Here is a 13,462-nt window from a genome sequence, read left to right on the forward strand (position 1 = left end):
GGGTATTACCTCCATAGAGAGGGCCCGAACCTAGGTAAACATTGTGTCCCCTGTCTCCTGTTACCATCAACCTTAGACACACAGTTCGGGACCCCCTACCCGAGATCCGTCGATTTTGACACCGACAGTGGTAAACACTTAGCTCGACGCCTGCCGCCGCCGCCAGGCTGCCGGCAAAGCCCATCGCATTTTGCCACTTCCACTTGCCACCGCCTATCGCCATCGACTTTCTCGACACTGCTCGAGGTCGACCCAGCTCCGCTCGGTTGGGGAATCTGCCGTACTGAGGGTTTTTTCTCATGGACGACAAGGTAACTAATTTAATGAGATATTATCTCATCTCTTATCCCAGTTCATCTGCCTCCTTTAATCACCCGGTGGAATTCGCTGTGAATAGATTTTTATTTGAGCTGATTTGAGGGTTTTCTTTCATTAATAGAATGTACATTGCGCCGACACTTTAGGACTTTGCGACCTCCACCAGAGATTCCATCTCACTGTACCTGATAACTTGAGGACGCGCGCGGTATGTTTAATCTCACCCTAAATCGGTTGGCATGGCCTACTTTCCTGAACATATTCTAAATATTGCTACATTTGAATAAAAGGTGCCACATGCACCATATACATCAAAGGGGATTTTCCCCCCTTCTTTCTATATTAGGCAAATTAATGATTTATTGTTCTTTCGATTACTCTCATATTTCCATGGCATCATGTTTACCATATCTGTTTAATTATAGATTTTTGTCCTTCGATTTCAATTGTTGTACAGTTCTTTCAATTTGGGCCCATATTTGCATGTTACCATATTTTCTTTAACAATCCTACCATTTTCTGCAGAACATCCCTTGCTATGCAACAGATTATGTAGTGCACAATTTTTCCCTTTACATAGATCAAGGCTCCACGGATGTCATACTGCACACAAACCATGGATTTACAATTGTTGCTACTGTAAGACTTGATGAACGTGGTGACTCCTATTTTGGCACTGGCTTTTGGAAATAAATTGCAAAGTTTTATGTACTGAAAGCTGGCACTAAAATTGCACTGCATATAAAAGGGCCTGGTCATGAGATATATGCTAACTTCCCCGACAAAATCATCTATCCAGACTTTGTTCGAAGTAAGTTTTCTTTTCAACTATCTGCATGTTGACTTACCGAGCAATGGAAAATGAATTGTGTAGTATTTCAGCAACCAATTGTTATTCCCTTTTCTTACTATATTCCTACCTAATAACTTCTAGTTACCAATACACTTTTCTATTGCCCTGTTTTAACTAAATATTCCCTGTACTCCCATTTCTATCAGAAAGCGCCGCTGACAAGGAGACTCCGGAGGTGGAGAATGGTGCTGCCAACAAGCGGAGGCGGGGCGAGCTAGAACCGCAAGCGACTCCAGCAGGCCTAGACTTCATCAGCAGCCTCCCCGATGATATGTTGAGAGTCATCATCTCCCTCCTCCCAATCAAATATGGGGCACGGACAACCGTCATTACTTGGCGGTGGCACCCCCTATGGAACTCCAACCCTCTCGACCTCATCGACACCCACGAGCTCTGCCATGGCTATCGCAAAAGCTTGGATGCGTTCTCCAAGATCCTCGGTAGTCACCTTGGCCCAACTAAAGGCCTTAGAATGGGCAAGTTCCGTTCCAACGGCAAGGACCAAGCCAAGCTTGATGACTAGTTCCGATCCCCCACCCTAGATCAGCTCGAGGAGCTCACTTTTGATGATGGGCATGTGCGCTCGCTGCCAATGTCCGCACTCCGCCTCGCGCCCATGCTGCGTGTCGCCAAGTTCAGGAACTGCCACCCCCACTTAATGATGCGTCCGCTCTTATTCTACCACGACTGAAGCACCTCAAGCTCTTCATCGTCTGCCTCTCAAACGGTGACATGGAGCGCCTGCTCTGTGGCTATACTCCACTCGAGTACCTTCGTCTTCAGGCGATCAATGGGTTGAGTACCTTCCACATCACCTCCATGACTCTCTGGACTATTCATGTGTGTTGCTGGTGCGGCAGGAAGACATCACAAGATGTGTACCACGGTATGGTCATTGAGGACACACCTGCACTTGAGAGATTACTTGTAGTTGATCAAGAAGGTCCAACAAGAATCAATGTCATTTCTACGCCAAAATTGATAGTGGTGGGCTACTCGTCTGACAAATACTCCGAACTTGTTATAGGATCCACACTCGTTCAGGTACAACAGCTGCCTTCTACCTCCTTCTACAAATTAACATTATTTCTAATTTTGAAGACCTTTGTTCGTCTGTCATTCAGAAAATGATTTCGACAAGCTTGACCCCAAAACTGCGCACAATGAAGGTCTTGGCACTAGAATCTATTGGCCCCAACCTGGAGCAAGTTGTCAGTTTCCTGAGATGCTTTCCGTGCCTGGAGAAGCTATATACCAAGGTGATGTTCCTTTCTTGTTAAATGTTAACCATAAGGGAGTTCAATTTGTGACACCTTTTTCCGAGTTTACAATGACAATGTACTATGATTTCTGAAGGTTCTTTTGGAGGATTTCAATACATACATGTCCCCCCATATTGGTTGCTTGATCCATATGGTTACAATCAATAAGCATTTCTCCTTTGGATTCATCTGTACTAGTTTTCTTAGGGAAATTTTCACCCACTCCAACCTCTTGTGAAGAAGGCTACATTTTTATAGAATGTAATCAAATGCTCATGTTAATCATGTCAGATCGAAGATGGCATGTTAGTGCATTTTACAAATCCTGTAAACCAAATAGGCCTGTAGTAATGTTCAAAACTGCATGTAGGCACTAACACGTTTTCTTCTTTTGTAGATAAGATTAGGCCCAGTGGTGGATAATGTGATACAATATAACATTCAAGTCAAATGCCTAGATCTGCATCTCTCAGAAATTACTTTGAACTCCTACCGAGGGACCTTACCGGAGATTATATTCGTCAGGTTCTTTGTTCTCAGAGCAAGGTGCTGAAGGAAATGAGGTTTGCCCTAGATTTATTTCGCAACATGAATGGTTTGTTGATCAGCGCCTGCGCCTGCGGCAGAATGGAGTAGGCTCCAAAAATGCTGAATTTCATTTTGGAACTTCAGATGACAGAGTAATCGAAAGTCATCGTGTCAACCCCATACATGACCTCTCAGTGGCTGACCCCTTTGCAAAAATTGTGAGGTTTCAAAACCAGACTTAGAGCAGTGATATTAGTTTGAACCTCTCTGATATCCATGTTCAGTGGATCAGCGCGAGAGTTTGCATCTGATGAGCTGAATTTCATTTCTAATATTAGTTTGAACCTTGTAATCTTCGAATTTGAGCCATATAACTCTCGAATTTGAACCTTGTAACATTTCGAGTTTTTGTGGTACAATCGTTGAAATGGCATCGTATGAGACTCCTGTATTGCTAGCAGTATTTTGACCTTAATATGCAATGGTATTAGATTTTATTAACCATTCTCGAATCAGTTTACCTTGTCGATCTCACAGCACACGATCTGTATAGCTAACTCGTCTGCGATCTTCGACATTATTGCACACAGTTGGTTTCTTCCACCATGTGCACTGTAGAGTGCAGACTTAATTATCGCACTCGAGTGTCCATCATCACCCCTCTATATAACTTTGACCTCATCACCCACGGGTAAACTTATGATCAAAGTCATTCCACACACTTCGTTTTTACAAAGCTTTTTGCCAATAAACGCCCACGATTTGTCCCTCTTCTAGCCAACGCGTGGCCAAACTAGCCGGGTGGGAAGCTTGCACAGTCAACAGCGCAGTTGCGTGGGAACAGGTCACCGATGATACATTTGGCGCCTCTTCGAGCCCACATGTGCAGTGCGGCATTGTCAAGCGTGCACTGGAATCCTCCGCTATGAACGTCGTGACAAGACGTGACGATTATAGGCCAGTCAGCCTCCATTTATTACAGCGGCCATTTAACCCTTGTGTCTCCTCAACCTTTCGATCACACCCCACCATTGCAAGAAGCACACCCACCACAAGAAATTCTTAGAGGGTATCCTGCGCGGCTCCAATGGCGCTCCGAGCGGTTGCCGCCGACGAGCAGTAGTTCACCATGCGTGCCATGGTGGACACCCACAGAAGGCTCATGGACCTATCGGTGGTGTACACCAACAACCCGGTCTGGGTGGAGCACTCCATCCACATCATGGAGTTGTTGCTTGCCGAGGAGAAGTACAAGGTGGTCGGGTTCGAACTCGAGTACACTCGCGCTCATGCCGGGTCTTATCCCAAGGTCGTCGTCGCTCAGATGTGCATGCGCCACCACGTCCTCGTCTACCACTACTGCCTGGCCACAAGGCCTTGCGAGCATTTCGCCAGGTTTGTCAACAGCACCCACTACATGTTCGCTATGGTGGACATCACCAATGATGTAAAGGCGCTCGAGAATTCAGGCATCGCCTGCCAGAATCTTGTCGACATCTAGGGCCAATACAAGATCTGGGGCAGCAAGGAGCATGAGAAGGACTCACTAGTTTGCCTCGCCAAGGCCATCATCGACCCCTACTACAGAGACATGAAGGATTCGTGCAACAAGGACAACCGTGCCTGACAATCGGCCTAGATGGAGAAACTCGACAAAGCTCAAGTCGTGTACGCGGCCAAGGAGGCGTACATGAGCTACGACATGTACAGGCGGATCGTTGACATGAGGAAGTGCCTCCTTCCCCAAAATGGCCAGGGATCCAGCCGGAAGCAGAGCAATGGCAAGTGTCGTCGCAACAATAAGTAGATCATTACATCCTTGTTTCTCCTACTTTAGTATGCATGTAATTGCTTACTTTGGTGTGTGGAAATGTTATGTGTGTAGTCACTTGTGTAATTGTATGCTTAATTTGGTTATGCAATGCTGTCTTTTTAAGTATATATGTTGATGCTCTGTAGACAGAGAGTAGATGTTGTGCGGACAAAGAAAATCACATCGCACACGGACTAAACAATGGAACCCGTCGGTGATGTTTTCATCAATCACTTACAATTGTATACCAGCAATCGTTTGCTCACAACACACATGGCTTGTTAGTAGTAATCGTCTGTGTTGTTATCGGTCTTCGCACATGTTTCCAATTACAGACCTGCTTGCCTCGTATCACACACATCTTGTTCATTTGAACCGTTTCTGTTCTCATGTCTCAATGCAAATAGTTCATCCGAGCGAACCGCATGTCGTATATCGCACACACCTTTGATTTGGCTGACCATTCTTTTGTGTTGCCTAATCACAAACAGTTCATCCGAGTGAACCGTATGTTGTACATCGCACACTCCTTCATCCGGCTGCCTGTTTCTTTTGTTCCTCCTCATTGCAAACAGTTAATTGAGCTGAACTGTACTCCCTACATCGCACACGTTTTGCACCTTTTTTGATGATTTTTTTACACCACCGTTTGCGATTATGGCATCGCACACAGTTTCGTCGAAGGGTCTCTGATCGTAGTGTCGCGTTTGCAGCAACCTGCAGTAGTGTAAGTACTACGGGCCTTTGATTGGGCCGGCCTTTTTAACCTATATGGGCCTGTGTTGGGCCCTGCCACGTGCCGACGTATCATAGGCATGTCTCCTCCAATGGACGGATGACATCTGGCCCACCGAGGAGAAGACACGTGTTTCCTCCAGCCAATGATGATTTTACACGTGGACAATGCCCATTGGTCCAGGCTATTAACGGGTTATCGGATCCAAACCGGAACCCGGTAGCTAAATGGAGACCCGTTACGGTGGATGCCACGTGTTGGTCACCCTTGACGAAAGCACTTCTATGACACGCGATTTATCATCATGGAAGTGGATACTTCCTTGATGATAATTTTGGTAATGTCATGGAACACTTCTACGATAGCACAGGTATGACTATCTTGATTCTGTCATAAAATCATCATGGGTGTACATGCATGACAGAAAACGTGACCTACTATGACAAACACGTATCATCACGGAAGTGTATTTTTTTGTAGTGGACGCTCTATGACATTTGTGAGGTTTGTAAATTGCCTTATGAGGGTAGCGTCGAGGAACCACGTCCTAGTGATGCGGAAGATTTTATTAATGAAGTCACCATAGGGGAAAGGAGAAGGGTGTCGGAAGCGAGAGTGGCTAGTTTACATTTTCCAATTTTGTGCTACTACTCATTATTTGCTCGGAGATGTTTAATTGGTCGTGGGGAGAGTGGAGGCCTTAGTGCTCCTGACCTTGCCATTTTGCGCCATGCTTTACTTCGTGATAGAACTTTCAGTTTAGGGGCTATGGCTGCTAAGCGTTTGAGCTTAAACCATAAAAGGGTCCTATTTTCGGAGGTATATTTGTCTCTCGCCTTGCTTGTTGCATGTTGAGGGATAGTTATATGATCCAATTATGTTATTATTGTTGAGAGAACTTGCACTAGTGAAAGTATGAACCCTAGGCCTTGTTTCAACGCATAGCAATACCGTTTGTGCTCACTTTTATCATTAGTTACCTTGCTGTTTTTATATTTTTAGATTACAAAAACCTATATCTACTATCCATATTGCACTTGTATCACCATCTCTTCGCCGAACTAGTGCACCTATACAATTTACCATTGTATTGGGTGTGTTGGGGACACAAGAGACTCTTTGTTATTTGGTTGCGGGGTTGCTTGAGAGAGGCCATCTTCATCCTACGCCTCCTACGGATTGATAAACCTTAGGTCATCCACTTGAGGGAAATTTGCTACTGTCCTACAAACCTCTGCACTTGGAGGCCCAACAACGTCTACAAGAAGAAGGTTGTGTAGTAGACATCAACGACGAGGAGGAGGAAGAAAGCAACTACCCTCCTGAGGAGGGAAGGAAAAAGAGGGGGGCCTCCACAAATCTGGAGACGAAGGTGCCCAAGAGGGAGAAGGGCTCCCTTGCAGATAACTCCGCATGGGATGTCGATAGCAGTCCGGAGCGAATGCCCCGGACCAAGCCTGGGGCCGCCTCGTAAGTACCACGAACCTTATGCATATCCCAATGCCCGGCCTTCCCCACTTTGCAATATTAATATGTTTAAATTGTGCTATTGCAGTCCGGCCCTCGACAGCTCCCCGCGATCGTCAACAGGAGATTCGCTAGATTCAAAGGAGATGGCCAGCGTGTCACCGCCACCCTCTCACTCTCCCTCAGCCAAGGGTGATGATGAGGTGGTGTCCCAAAGGACCTTCCCCGACCAGGGGGAGGTTCCGGAGATCGTTAGGGTGGCGTCCAAGGATGACTCTTCGGCCGCCGGACACATGGGGGAAAAAGCCCCCATGGGGACTGATGATGGGGGCCGAGTCCCATTCGGCCCTCAGCCGGATACTATCCCTGAGACCTGCACGGCTCCGGAGTCCAGCGAATGGCTTTCCCCAAAAGGAGGAGGTGTGCCTGTTCCGCCAGTGATCTCTGTCCAACCAGAGGCACCGGATAAACTACTGGAAGCGCTGCGAGGTGCTTCCATTGTAGATAAACACCGTGCCCTTATGGGTACGGTGATCGAAAAGGTTTAGTCTACCAAAAGTGGACTGACCGAAGCCTGCGCTAGCCTTTTAACAGGCTTTGAGGTAATAGAAATTGTAAAAAGAATATCACAATGTAGACAGTAGCCCCTGATACTCTGTTCGGTGTTCGGAAAGAAAAAGCCGAACAGAGGATCAAAACAATTTTCGTAGGAGTCTAACATAAGATGTCTATGCGAATAAGCAGGCGTCGCTGCTGGCTGCTGCCGCTCATACTACGGAGGTCTCCAATCTAAAGCACGGCCTGGAGCGGGTCGAAGAGGAGCTCGACCTCATGAAGAAGCAACTGGAGGACAGCCAAGGTACGAAGTGACCTGTCCATGAATTGGGAAGGATGAAAGTTTCGTGCCGACTAAAGTGTCATGAGTTTTATTAGGGGCCACGACCAAGGTGGCGGCCCTCAAGAAGGCATTAGCTGAGGCCGAGGACAAAGCGGCCAAGGAGCATGCTGTGCGCGAGAAGCACGAGGCCCGGGTCGGCGAGGTCCAGCAAGAGCTCCAGGATGCTGTCAAAAAGTACGAGTCCTTGGAGCGTGATTCTAAGACGCAAGCGTCCTAACTTGTGAATGCCCGCCAAAGCGCACAAGAGGGTCGAGCCGAGGCTCAGAGTGCCCTTCAGGAAATCCAAGCGGCCAAGAAGATCGCGGCGGGTAAGGCTTTCATTATGCAAAGCAAATCTGTGAAGGAAGCATTCCTTTTACTTACCCGAATTTGGAGCTCTCCAGGGGCGTTTACGGATTTGCCGCGCAGCATATTAGATGTTGCCGAGTTCTATCGAGCCGAAGCAGGGAGTTCTACGGAGAAGATGTTCTGGTCTCAATATTTTGGACCAGAACATCTGTTGTCCTTCAGCGACCAGCTGAAACACCTGGTCGAGCTGCACAAGGCGGCCGAGCTAGCCATGAAGGAGCTGATAGTCCGATTATGGCCTGCCGCGCCGATACCCAGCAGCTACTTCGGACTTGTGAAGCGGCTTATTGATGCCTGCTCACGTCTTGAGGTGATAAAGCGGTCGGTCTGTATCGAAGGTGCACGGATGGCCATTACCCGCCTCAAGATGCATTGGGCGAAGATGGATGCCAAGAAGCTAATGACCGAGGGGCCACCTGAGGGCAAGGAGCACCGCCGACCCGAGTTATATTTTGATGGTGTCCTAGAGGGATCCCGCATCGTTGTGGATCATTGTGCAAAATACATTATCTTTGAATGAATGTACTCAAGCTCCCTCTACCTTGTAAAACAAAGTGTTTATGCCATATAATGCTTGTGATGTTTTTAAATTTTTACTTCCTGTGCGGCCGTATTGTATGAAATCTGAGGGTTAACCAGTCGTCGGCTTCTGCCCCCACATAGGTAGTACGGGGGTGTTCGAGATGGAATATAAACAATCTTGATCCAATTAGATGGTCCTTGAAGGAGTTGTTTAGCGCAACAAACCATGCAACCAGACTATGCGGCTGTAACAACGCCCACACTTAGCCATAGGAGTGCAACAATAAAAACATGGGCGCAGCCCCTAGTATCCGCACTAGAGTGCTATACGCGTCTGATCGGGAAGTACCAATCCTTAGCATAATGCGGAGGAAATCTCCAACGATTTGCAATCTCCGAAAAGCTGACCGGCTCTCGCCGCATCATGGCAGTCAGTTTTCGGCTTTCTCTACTGAGGTGCTCCTTTGGATAAACCAAGGCACAATTGCAGTAGTTCTCCATTTACTACCTTAGCTGATATAGCGGAACGTAAGGTAGCAAGCACAGGAGCCGGGCAACCCAACTATTGACCAAAGACATGATTCGGAGCCAATGCATATAATGCTAAATTCAGGGTGCCGAACTATACTTATAAAAAGTGTTCGGACTTTTGTTGCCGTAATGTGGGGTGCTATGAAGCCCCTGGCAAACATGAAGCGTACCAAAGTGTACAAGTGCTACCTGATAGGATTATCCATGGGGGAGCTGAAAAAAAGAAAAAAAACAGAAAATGTATGAAGGTAAAAAAGCTGGAGTCCTACAGCTCCAGCCGCAAACTGTTCTCATTGTAATTTAATTAGTACATCAAGGTGCATTGATACAGGTAGTGCGATAAGCAACATGCTATTTGACATGCGGAAACCAAGGGAGAGCTGCATGTGGGTCCTGAAAAAACAGGTAGAGTTATCGTTAACGGAATCACCTAAAAAGTCCCCATATGTTTGCGTTTCTTGTTGTCTTGGTGTGTTTATCCTTCAGGAGGACCGATGAGCAGATCACCAGATAGTGCCTGTGGGATTGAGACCTGAAAAGGAAACAACTAAAAGTGAATGTATGTGTGTATCCGATGTCGGTTGAGCCATACTACGGACCACAAGTTAGCTATGCCTCCGTCGATGCCCATGGGATTTTGAGTGTGTAGTTATGTACGCGCGGCACGAATGCCACCACTTGATCGGAACTGCGACGGAGGCCGGATTGCTAGTCGAGCTCCTGACGAGCCGAGCTCTCCCGCTGTAGAGTAGTTTGGACCCTCTTAACGGTGTCCGTGGGCTCGGCAGCCGAATTAAGGTTTTGCTTGAGAAGGCCGCTCTGTACTTCTGCTACTAAGGCAGCCGTGTGCTCTTCTTTACGGAGGAAGTGTTCCGTATTTCTGTTGACTGTTATGACGCTACATGGACCGGGCATCTTGAACTTGAGATAAGCATAGTGTGGTACTGCGTTGAATCGAGCGAACGAAGTTCGTCCGAGCAGTGCGTGATAGCCGCTGTGGAAGGGGACGATATCGAAGATTAACTCCTCGCTTCAGAAGTTGTCCGGAGATCCAAACATAACCTCTAGTGTGATTGAGCCCGTACAGCAGGCCTCTACACCTGGTATGACTCCTTTGAAGGTAGTCCTGGTGGGCTTGATCTGAGATGGGTTAATGCCCATTTTTCGCGTTGTATCCTGATAGAGTAGATTGAGGCTGCTACCTCCGTCCATAAGGACGCGAGTCTGGTGGAACCCATCAATTATTGGGTCTAGGACCAGTGCGGCTGAGCCACCGCGACGGATACTGGTCGAATGATCCCAGCGATCAAAGGTGATCGGGCATGACGATCATGGATTGAATTTTGGGGCGACTGGCTCTATAGCATAGACGTCCCTGAGCGCACGCTTGCGCTCCCTCTTGGGGATGTGGGTAGCATATATCATGTTCACTGTTTTGACCCGAGGGGGAAACTTCTTCTGTCCCCCTGTGTTCGGTTGTCGTGGCTCTTCATCATCGTCATTGCTTTGCGATCCCTTTTCCCTATTCTCGGAATTTAATTGGTTGGCCTGTTTAAAAACCCAGCAATCTCTATTGGTGTGATTAGGTGGTTTGTCCGGGGTGCCATGAATCTGGCACGGATGATCAAGTATGCGGTCCAAGCTGGATGGGCCCGAATTGTTCTTTTGGAACGGCTTCTTCCGCTGACCGGACTTAGAGCCACTGAATCCGGCATTGACCGCCGTATCCTCGGTGTTGTCACTGTTGTTTCGACGCTTGTATCTGTTGCGTCGAGACTTGTCTTTATTACTTTTAACTTCAGGGGTGCCGACGTCGCTTGCATTATTTTTTCTACGGGCCAACCAACTGTCCTCGCCCGCACAGAAGCGGGTCATGAGTGCCGTGAGGGCCGCCATGGATTTTGGCCTTTCTTGGCCGAGGTGGCGGGCGAGCCATTCGTCACGGATGATGTGCTTGAAGGCTGCTACGGCATCCGGACAATCGACGATTTGATTCTTTTTAGTTAAGAACCTAGCCCAGAATTTCCTGGCGGACTTGCCGGACTGTTGCACTATATGGCTTAGGTCATCAGCGTCCGGAGGTCGAACATATGTACCTTGGAAGTTATCGAGGAAAGCCTCTTCCAAGTCCTCCCAGCTGCCAATAGAATTTTCAGGCACACTATTTAGCCAGTGCCGAACTGGCCCCTTGAGTTTTAAAGGGAGGTATTTGATGGCGTGGAGGTCATTGTCGTGAGCCATATGAATGTGGAGAATGAAGTCTTCGATCCACACCATGGGGTCCGTTGTTCCGTCGTATGATTCGATATTCACGGGTTTGAACCCTTCTGGGAATTCATGATCCAAGACCTCATCAGTGAAGCAATGGGGGTGTGCGGCGCCTCTATATCGGGCCTTATCGCGACATAGCTCTGATGGAGTCCGTCTGCGGTTTTCAGCCCACGCATGACTAGGTTTGTCACGTCTGAATAGGTGGCCATCATCGCGTGTCGAGGCGCATCCTCGCGATTCGTAGATTGATCTGGTATGTCCTGCTTTATTGTTCAGGTTCTGCCGGAGGTCATATGTATGGCCGTGGGCTAATTTACCTCTACCTGTGCGATGAGGCGGGGCGGGCTGGTGTTCGTCATGAGTTGCCGTTTTGTCCCGACCACGTGGTGGTCGGTCAGCCGCATTGTATGATGGTGGTATGTACTCCGGCGCCTCCTCGTCAAACTAAGGTATCAATTTGTGCTTTGGGTAGCTTTTGGTTGGGCGCTTGAGGCCGTATTCTTCGGCTGCTAGGACATCAGTCCATTTATCATTGAGCAGATGTTGGTTAGCTTGAAGCTACTACTGCTTCTTTTTCGGGCTCCTTGCGGTGGCTATTAGCTGGTGCTTGAAGTGCTCCTGCTCAAGAGGTTCCTCAGGCATGACGAAATCCTTGGTGCCGAGGCTCACCTCGTCCTCGGAGAGCGGAAGGCAATTATCTTCCTCCAAATCTTCGTGCGTGGCCTGTTTACCGGGGCTAACCTTCCGGCCTTCCCGTTCATCTTGTTCATTAGCTGTATCGACGGGGTCTTTGTTGTCTTCGGCACCTTCTGGAGTGTTATCTTCTCCTGTGTCGGTGTTGCTGTCTTTACTACGGCGTGACTTAGAGCGGCGCCATAGACGCCGGCGTTTGGATTGTATTTCAGAAGGTTTATCCTCAGCTGGATCTTCCTTGTCATCGCTGCTGTTTTCTTTTGGTGCATCCACCATGTATACATCGTACGAGGAAGTGGCCGTCCAGCGTCCGGTGAACGGCGGGTTCTAGGCCTCTTCTTCTCCGGCATCGTCGTCCATACCGTCGATGTCCTCGGAGTCGTAATCAAGTTCGTCAGTCAAATCTCCGACCGTGGCTATGAAGTGGGTGGCGGGTGGGAAGCAAAATTCTCCACCGTCAGCCCCTAGTTCGAGCCAGATATAGTTCGGCTGTGAGTCCTCGGCCAAGGACAGTATTTTTTAATGAGTTTAGCACATCACCCAAGGGCGAGTGCTGGAAGATGTCTGCGGCGCTGAATTCGAAGATCGATAAACGATCAAGCTCGGCGTCAGCGGGCTCACGTGGTTCGGAACTTACGGGCGGAGACGACTCCGGAGTTCCGGTGACAAAGATGTCGTGAGAGGTTAAGTCTATGTGCGGCTCCAACGCCGTGGAATCTGTGGCCTCCGTGGTGGGGTTGATCCGCCCATCCTCGGATGGCGCAGTCCGCTCCGGCTCTAAGGCCAGAGCGGTTATAGGAGCGATCTCCTGGATGCGGCCAGATGGCAGATTTAGGTCATGATCATTGGGTGACCGGGAGCGGCTATCGCAGTCTCAAATCTGGCGAAGATCAAGTCTCCACGGATGTCCGCAACGTAGTTCAAGCTCCCAAATTTGACCTGATGGCCAGAGGTGTAGCTTTCGATCTGCTCCAGACGGCCAAACGAGTTGGCCCGCAGTGCAAAGCCGCCGAACACGAAGATCTGTCCAGGGAGGAAAGTTTCTCTTTGGACGGCGTCATTATTGACGATTGAAGGGGCCATCAAACCTTTTAGCGATAGCACAGAGGAACTCTCAATGAAAGCACCAATGTCGGTGTCAAAGCCGGCGGATCTTGGGTAGGGGGTCCCGAACTGTGCGTCTAGGGTTGTTGGTAACAGGAGACAAGGGACACAAGGTTTA

The sequence above is a fragment of the Triticum urartu genome, chromosome 1, assembly GCF_003073215.2.
Source record: "Triticum urartu cultivar G1812 chromosome 1, Tu2.1, whole genome shotgun sequence".
NCBI classification, from domain to species: domain Eukaryota; kingdom Viridiplantae; phylum Streptophyta; class Magnoliopsida; order Poales; family Poaceae; genus Triticum; species Triticum urartu.